This window comes from Alexandromys fortis, unplaced genomic scaffold (genome assembly GCF_014885135.2).
Source record: "Alexandromys fortis isolate MF-2015 unplaced genomic scaffold, M_Fortis_MF-2015_v1.1 scaffold_52, whole genome shotgun sequence".
NCBI classification, from domain to species: domain Eukaryota; kingdom Metazoa; phylum Chordata; class Mammalia; order Rodentia; family Cricetidae; genus Alexandromys; species Alexandromys fortis.
This window is the reverse complement of record NW_026067929.1, coordinates 2,316,870-2,325,577: the sequence shown is the minus strand read 5'-3', so window position 1 is coordinate 2,325,577 and position 8,708 is coordinate 2,316,870. Positions and strand designations below refer to the sequence as shown.

The window sequence follows — 8,708 nt, the reverse complement described above, 5'->3', positions numbered from 1 at the left end:
ATAAAACAGGACTGTCATATCCTGCCAAGACAGGGTAAGATAGTTTTGAAAAGTTGCTTGCCTTTGAAAATGGTATGTCAGTTATGTTAGGCCTTAGCCAAAGTTGGTTGCTTCAACGCTGCAAACATGACTTTGGGTGATTGCCCAGGTAGCTAGTTGTCTCTGTGATTTGTTGCATGTTTTGGAAGTTGTTTTACTGAACTTCCTAATTACCCAGTTAACATTATTTCCCTTCTCAGATCTTTGATGGGGTTGAAGACTATATAAATGCGTTCGTCCGCATGTTAGGCACCATTTGTTGGATAGTTATATAGTTTTTTCTTACCAAATTCAAAAAAGAACTTACAAAAGAGATATAAAGTTTATAAGGATGAGAGACATAAAAACTTAAGGTGTTTATCTAAGAAAACGGTTTAAGAACTAAAAAGATATCTTATGATGGTAAGGTAATAGAAGTTATGATAGAAAGTGATTTAGGTAGAAGACTTTGAACTCATCAAGATAGGATAGTTAATATGTTTTCTGAGGTTTTCTGTCCTGCTAGGTTCCCACAATTGTTAAGTCCCAAAGAAAATCACAGAGGTCTACATTAATCATAAACTGGTTGACCCATTAGCTCAGGCTTCTTCTTAACTTTTATAACTTATATCAACCTATTATTCTTATCTATGCTAGCCACAAGGCTTGGTACCTTTTTCAGTGAGGCAGTCACATCTTCCTTCTTCTGTGTCAGGGCAAGGACTGTGGAGGAATGGGCTTCCTTCTTTCCAGAATTCTCCTGTTCTCCTTGACTTGCCTCTACTTCCTGTCTGGTTGTCCCATCTATACTTCTTGCCTGGCTACTGGCCAATCAGCATTTATTTAAAATATAACTGACAGAATATACACATTTGTTCCACACCATTAATAGAGTAATTTTTCTTAATTTGACAAATACAAATTGGACATTTTAAATGTAACTCTTACCTGATAATTATTATTGTACATAGTTTCATTATGTTATATTTAGAATCTTTCCTTTCTATTTAGACAAAAAAGGGAAATGTTGCCATATATTTGATTGCTCTGTGACACTCTGAAACTTCTAATAAAGTCAACCTTGAATCAGGAGGCAGAGTCCATGACTAGCTGACCAAAATTAACATAGAGAATTTGGAGGACCCAAAATATGATACAACAGAAAGGTACAGAAAAGAACAGGGAGGAGCTTAAAAGATTCACACATCTTTTTGATCTGGGAAGGCGGAGAGAGAGGGTCAGCTGGTCATTCCCTGCTCCATTCTTGATCAATAAGATTTTTATCTCACTATCTGACTCCCGAGTTTTTATTAATAATAGACAATTTTGATAATTTTGATAATCACCCATGGGCAGATCCAGTACACCATGAACTTGACCACCCCCCTTTGCTCTACTCAGAGGAAACAAGCTGCACTTGCAGCTATGTTCTGGCACAGCAGTCTGGCCATCTAGACAGGTGTCTGTGCACTGTTCTGAACTCAGGCACACATGTCCTGAAGGAGGACCCTCAAGCTCCTGGTGAGCTCTGCAGGGCTCCTGGAAGGAGCTTCTCTGCAGACCCGATAAACTATCTTCTTGATTCATCTGAAGGCAAACAGTATTAATGTGCAAAGTATACCACAGTTTGATGTCAAGGCTGTTGGAATCTAAAGTCATGTCAAGTGCTTTATAGACTTTTCCATGGCACCCAAATCCAACATGAGATCCGGAATATCATGTTAATTTGTAACAGACGTAATTTGTGCACATGGGCTGTGGCTCTGCCAATGTCTTGTGAGCCAGATCTTCATGCTTTAAAAATCTCTCTGGGTAACTGGGAGCTGCCATGTATTACATATGAAGAAATTAATCTGCAAGGTGCCAAAGGATGAACCAAACAGAACGAGGCGAGCTTTTCAAGTGTCCCACTGAAACTGCAGATGGGAAGCTGCTATTAGTAGGCTTCTGCTCGCCTCAAAAGAGCCTCAGAGTATCTAACAAAGCCCTCAGGGCCAAGCGTGGAACCCTCTCTTCGAGCTGTTGCTTGAGGGAGAACTAGAGACTCCCCAAAGAGTATAGACTTGTGGAAAAAAAGTCTTGCCATGGCCCTTGGCTACCTCCCTCCCCTTCTGTACTCAGCAACACAGAGGTTCCTATTCCCAAGGTCAAGATCTGGCTTCCCACTGGTACAGTCACACAGGGGCCAGGACAGACTCTATTAGCGCCACTATTGGGCTTTGACCATGTCATTTTGTTCTCTACTGCTCCCTCAATTGGCTTCTATCATCCACAACACCTTATGCCAACAAGGGCTAGAGAGAGTTTGCCAGGACTGGCTGTACTAAATGCTGTTTCTACCCTGTTTTTTTTTTTTTTTTCCAGGACTTGCCGATAGAGCTCGAATGACCGTTTAATAAGTAAGATGCTTGGGGGCAATGGAAACCGCTTATCTTTTCTACTGAGAAAACTTAAATGTCACTGAGTTACATGGGCTTTTGTGTATAACGACGTGTATCTCTCCCTCTCCCTCCACCACCACCCCTAATTCTCACACAAGTATCTCCCAGAAGTTTTAAATACCACATCTGGCAAAACAAGTGCTTTTGGAACAGTTTTCTACTCAGCCACAAGGAAACTGAGTTGTGGCACCTGCAGGTATTGGCTGGAGGAGCGGAAGGACCTCCTGCAACATGCAGGAAAGTGGACAGAACTAGAGATCCCCGTATTGAGCAAAAGTAAGCAAGACTCGGTGAGATAACAATGCACATTCTTTCTCACGGGTGAAGAATCCTAGATTTCTTGGGGGAAAGGGAGTTTGAGACAAGGTTTCTCTGTGTAGCCTTGGCTGTCCTAGAATTCATTCTGTAAACCAGGTTGGCCTAAAACTCACAGACATCCACCTGCCTCTGTCTTCCCAGTGCCGGGATTAAAGGTGTCTGCCACCATCACCTGGCTGGATCCTAGATTTTAGCTTTAACACGTGCAGATATAAATGTTTATACTGGTACAGGTCACAGAACTGGAATGAGAACCATGAAAAGGGGCAAAGCTGTGTGGGGGCACAGGAGATAAAAAGATGGCAACAGAACAAATGAGGCATAAAAGTAGAAGGAGAAACTGGGAAGAAAAAAAGGGGCCAGCAGGTGAGAGTAGAGGGACGGGGAGGGGCGTGGAGGATGACTATGGCTAGCATAGACAAGAATAATGGGTTCATATAAGTTATAAGAGTTAATAAGAAGTCTGAGCTAATGGGCCAATCAGTTTATAACTAATGTAGACCTCTGTGTGATTTTCTTTGGGACTTAACAATTACGGGAACCTAGCAGGACAAAAAAATCTCAGAAAACATATTAACTATCCTATCTTTTTTTAATTTTTTTAAAATATTTATTTATTTATTTATTTATTTATTTATTATGTATACAATATTCTGTCTGTGTGTATGCGTGCAGGCCAGAAGAGGGCACCAGACCTCATTACAGATGGTTGTGAGCCACCATGTGGTCGCCGGGAATTGAACTCAGGACCTTTGGAAGAGCAGGCAATGCTCTTAACCACTGAGCCATCTCTCCAGACCTAACTATCCTATCTTGATGAGTCCAAAGTCTTCTACCTAAACTACTTTCTATCATAACTTCTATTACCTTACCATCATAAGATATCTTTTTAGTCCTTAAAACGTTTTCTTAGACAAACACCTTAAGTTTTTATGTCTCTCATCCTTATAAACTTTATATCTCTTTTGTAAGTTTCTTTTTTGAATTTGGTAAGAAAAAACTATATAACTATCCAACAAATGGTGCCTAACATGCGGACGAACGCATCCACATAAAGCCTGATAAAGCTCGGAAAGTAATTCTAGACAGAAAAGAATAGAGTTAAGCCTGGCTTATTGATATCAGCATTTCTCAGGCAGGCTCTGCTTGCTAGAAGCAAGTGCTCTTATTTAAGAGGGGCTTCCTCAATCAGCTTTAGCTGCAAAATCTTGCAGCTCTTTAAAGAAGTCCTGACACAAAACACTTAAATGGTGTTGATGAAAAGCTGACCGCATGCTTTTTGTTGGTGGCAGGGACCTTGAAACTCCACAGAGTTGGGCAATAAACGTGGCTATAGACGGTACCTCCTTCACGAGGCTGGAATCTCAGAAAGCTAAGGAATGGGCTGGATCCAGCTGTCAAAGCCACAGCTTTAATTCTAGCCATATTGCTTAGCAAATTAAAGACTCCTGTGGTCGGGAAAAGAGAGATATAGAGTAAAGATAGATTCAAAGTAAAAAAAAAAAAAAAACCTCTAAGTGTTTTACAGTGTGTTAAAAATATATGCAGGCTTGGGAGAGAATAAAAAGGTTAAAAAGTATTTTTTTTTCAAGAGAGTAGTTGGGTGTAGTGGCACACACCTTTAATACCAACACTTGGAAGATAGAGACAGGCAGACAGATTTCTGTGAGTTCAAGGCATGGTGGCACACACCTTTAAACCCAGCACTTGGGGGGGCAGAAGCAGGTGGATCTCTGTGAGTTCAAGGATAGCCTGGTCTACAGAGGGAATTCCAGGACAGCCAAAGATACACAGAGAACTTGCCTCAAAAGGCAAAAAAGTAAAAGTAAAAATAAAAAAATAGGGGGTAAAATAAAGCCACATAAAGATGAAAAATACACAGAGAGTCTGGATACTGTATGTTTTGTGCTCTCTTTGAATTGTTTGAATGCCAAGGAAAGAGCAACAGCTGCTAAAAGATATTTGTTTGTAAATGCTGCTAAATTAATCCAAGATAGGTATTTAAAAAATACCTTGACTTCAAAATTGAAGTTTTAAAAAAAATGTTACTTTGGAGAAGAGGTTTTGCTTTTGTTTCCACGGGAAATGAGAGGCTGTGGATTCATTCTGAGTTAAGAAAATCAGGTTTGATCAAGGAAGATCCCCTGAGATGGCCCAGATGTCTGAGTTCTACATCCAGAACAGATTCAGGACTGCTGCCTAAGTTGTGAGCCCACCACTAAAGAAGCAAGATGTGATTGCCTCGCTGAAAAAAGGTACCAAGCCAGGTACCTTTCATTATTTTTAGACAAAATAATGGGTTAATATGTTAAAAAGAGTTAATAAGAAGCCCAAGGTAATGGGCCAATCCGTTTATAACTAATGTAGACCTCTGTGTGATTTCTTTGGTACTTAATGATTGTGGGAACCAGGCAGGACAGAGATCTCAGACAACAGATGACCATCACAAAGTACTCAAGCAACTGCTCATTACTTTGAAGTTAATATTATAAAACTAATAAAAGCAAATAAATGAATGAAGCCACTGATAATCAGAGCTCTAGTGGTGCCAGTCTCTCAGATCAGCAGCCCAACATCAACTCCAGTTGTTGTGCTCAGGGCTCTTTCTCCCTACAGAAGCATCTATCTGCTCAGCCTCTGCCACTCTAGAATAACTTTGCATTTGCATGGCTGTTTCCATTCTCTCCCTTGCCTAAATTAATCATGGCATTGCACATCCAAAGGTTTTGACTTTAAACCACTAAACAAAATTTTAGGAAGCACTGCGTTTTCAGAAGTTCCTCTCTGGCACTGAGCCTAGCAGAATACACACAGAGATAGGCCCGTACATATATCAAGGTAAAATGGGACATGTCATCATTATCAGACTCTTGGATGTGACAGTACTATTTGGACTGTTCAGACAACAGAATAATCCTCCATGGTTAGACATCAGGAGGGAACGGCTCATGTCATCAGTGGAAAACCCTGCACAGTGTAGGGCCTTACCCCAAGAAACATGGTGTTGGGAGAGCCCTGTGATAGCAGGAAGACTCAAAACGTGCTCATTTTGTCAAACTCTATTAAAAAAAAAGAAACAAACCAGGTGGTGGTGGTGGTGGTAGTGGTGCAGGCCTTTAATCCCAGCACTCAGGAGGCAGGGGTAGGCGGATGTCTGTGAGTTCAAGGCCAGCCTGGTTTGTAAGAGCTAGTTCCAGGACAGCTATGACCCTTACACAGAGAAACCCTATCTTGAAAAACAAACAAACGAAAACAAAAAACCCAAAACAGATAAAGTCAAGTGTGGAGGCACATGCTTTTAATCCCAGTTCTCTGGAGGCAGAGGCAGGAAGATTCTTCGAATTCCCATTGGCCAGTTGTACATGTTGTACATGTCAAGTTTCAGGCCACCCAGGGCAAAGCAGTCGGAATTTGTCTCTAAAAAACAAATAATCCCACTGGCAAGTACAAACAACAGTGAAAACACAGGTAAATAAATTAGGGAGACGGGATCTGTTGCGTGTACACCTGAAAACAAGTACTTGGAAAGGCTTTCCTTAGAAACATGGCTTGCACAACAGCCAGTCTACCTTACAAAACAAACAAACAAATGAACAACAACAAACCGATTTCTACAAGACTTGTTCACGAGGCTGTGGGGGCTTGAATGACAACACGTCTCCATTAGTCCACCATTTGAAGGTTTGCTCCTCAGCTTTTGACTGGAAATGTCTCACATTTTTGAGACATTTTGAGACATTTTTGACAGCTTTGAGGAGTTAAGATTTTAAGTTCATTCTGTTTCCTGCTTTTGATTTTAGATGTGAGCTCTCAGCTGTTACTGCCACCATGCCTGGGGATGGAATCTTACCCCTCTAGAACCATGAGCACCAAATAACACTTCACCTCTAAGTTTCTTTGGCCACTTGTTTTATCAAAGCAACAGAAAGTAATTATATGTTAAGTGCTTTGTCTTGGGCAGATTCCACCTTCACCCCCAGTTCTGGGTGTTAAGAGCTGCTGTTTCAAAATCCTTTGTGTAATTCTCTCCTTATTTACCTTAGCAAGGTCCAACTCACCCCATCTCTCTTAAACATGCAAAACGTGCAAGGGCTCTGGTGTCTGTTTCTCTTGCTGTCCACTCCTACTCCCAAAGGTGTGTGTTGTACCCTCTGGGGGATCCCTCTCTGCTTGGTACCTCCCTCTGAAAGGGGAAATATGAGTGCCATTTCACTCAGCCACCTTCTTTACTGGGTCAAATCCCTGTGCTCAGAGCAATAATAAAAGATCCCTTAGTCTGGTGTGAACCAAACTTGGTCTGCCAAAAGGGCCATGGAAACTCAAACATTTGCAAACAGCCTTTTAAGATGTCTCCCACCTGCACTGCCTACTTACTATTGGAAATTAAGAAATTCTGTTATTAAATTCCAAAGGCTTGTGGGGCATTTTTTTCCAATAGGCCTACCTGAAATATATAAACATAAAGTGTTAATTCCTAAACCGACAGAGTAGTGAAAGAGGGCGAAAGGTAATTTAAAGGGGGAAAAAAAAACAAAGATGGGTATGAAGGAGCAGGCCTGCTCCCCAGCACTCGGGAGCTCGGGAGTCTGAAACACAAGGGTCAAAGGTGGAAGGCCAGCCTCGGCTGCACACCGAGATCCCGTGTCATAGAAATTAAACACAACGCACTACTGTGCGACCTGCTCTAACTCAAATGGTTTCTTCTGGGTGACGATGACTCATCAAGGAAAATGAAAATCTCAAAAAACTTAAACCTGTCCCATCTCAGCAGAAACACGGTCTGGATTCGGTCTTTTTCACCGATGTGTTGACATCCCTGCTTTTCTGACACACGACGGACATTCTAAAGGGGGAACTCTGGTTTGTGTGTGTTCCCCAGGCACACCTGTTGTGAATCGTGCCGCAAGGGAAAATGCCTTATAAGGCTGCGCAGAGGCTGACTTGGGAAAATGCCTTATGAGGCTGCGCAGAGGCTGACTTACAAACCGCAGTCTGATTAAACCAACAGTGTTAGCAGCAGTCCTGAAGGGGCTGGACGGATGGCTCAGAGGTTAAGAGCACCCGGCACCCTTCCACAGGACCAGGTTCAGTTCCCAGCATCCACCTGGCGGTTCACAATCATCTGTCACTCATTTCAGGGGAGCTGGCGCCTTACCTTCTTCTGCCCAGCTTGGGTTCTGCACCCATGTGGTACTCACATACATGCAGGCAAAACTCCAAAGTACATAGTATTTTTTTTTAAGTAATTAACCCCAAAATTCTCTTGGTCCACGTTTTAAATGAATCTGATGAGAGAATGTCTTTGAAATTTGTTGGCAAAATGAAAGCAATGGCCTCAGGGCTGTCAGCTGATTGGCGGGCCAGGGAGACTTACAGGGTTCTCTGTCAGGGGTTTAAGATCACATGACCGGCTCCTAAAGCAGACGTGTAGTTGAGAGTGCAAGGCGGTAGGGACCCTCAGGGTCTTTCTCTTTTCTTTCGGTTTGTTTTTTAAAGAAAACATTTTGGAAGTGTTTATTTATAAAAGTTTAAGAACAAACAATTGTTAGAATCCCAGACCAGACAGCTTAAGTTAAGCCTAAATGTTGCCCCCTGTCCATGCTCATAGTTGATTCTGGGCTCCTCACTTTCGACACTGAGGCAGACGTGTCTCCGAAGGCCTCCTAGTGTGTCTGGATTCCAGGCAAGTGGCAGGCGCCACTCTCCCTGCTCCAAGGAAGCTCAAACTGCAGGTTCCAGATTCTAAGGCATCAGCGAGCAAAGGTGACGCATCTCCCTCCAGCTGTATGACAGCGACACTTCAGCCAGATGTGCACCCCTCCTCACCTCACCCACGTTCTCAGTTTCCGTTTCCTTCCTCTAACTCTCTGTTTCAGGGGTGGAGTCTGGACTGAGACAACTCCCAGGGGAGGGGGCTTGGGATGGAGCCTC

General features: G+C 42.5%; 1 protein-coding gene across 1 annotated transcript in view; it reads right to left on the bottom strand.

Moving 5' to 3' along the window:
- The window catches only part of Srd5a1 (steroid 5 alpha-reductase 1), a 45,205-nt gene that overhangs the window by 32,764 nt on the left and 3,733 nt on the right, over positions 1–8,708 (bottom strand). The gene's annotated exons all lie outside the window — the stretch shown is intronic.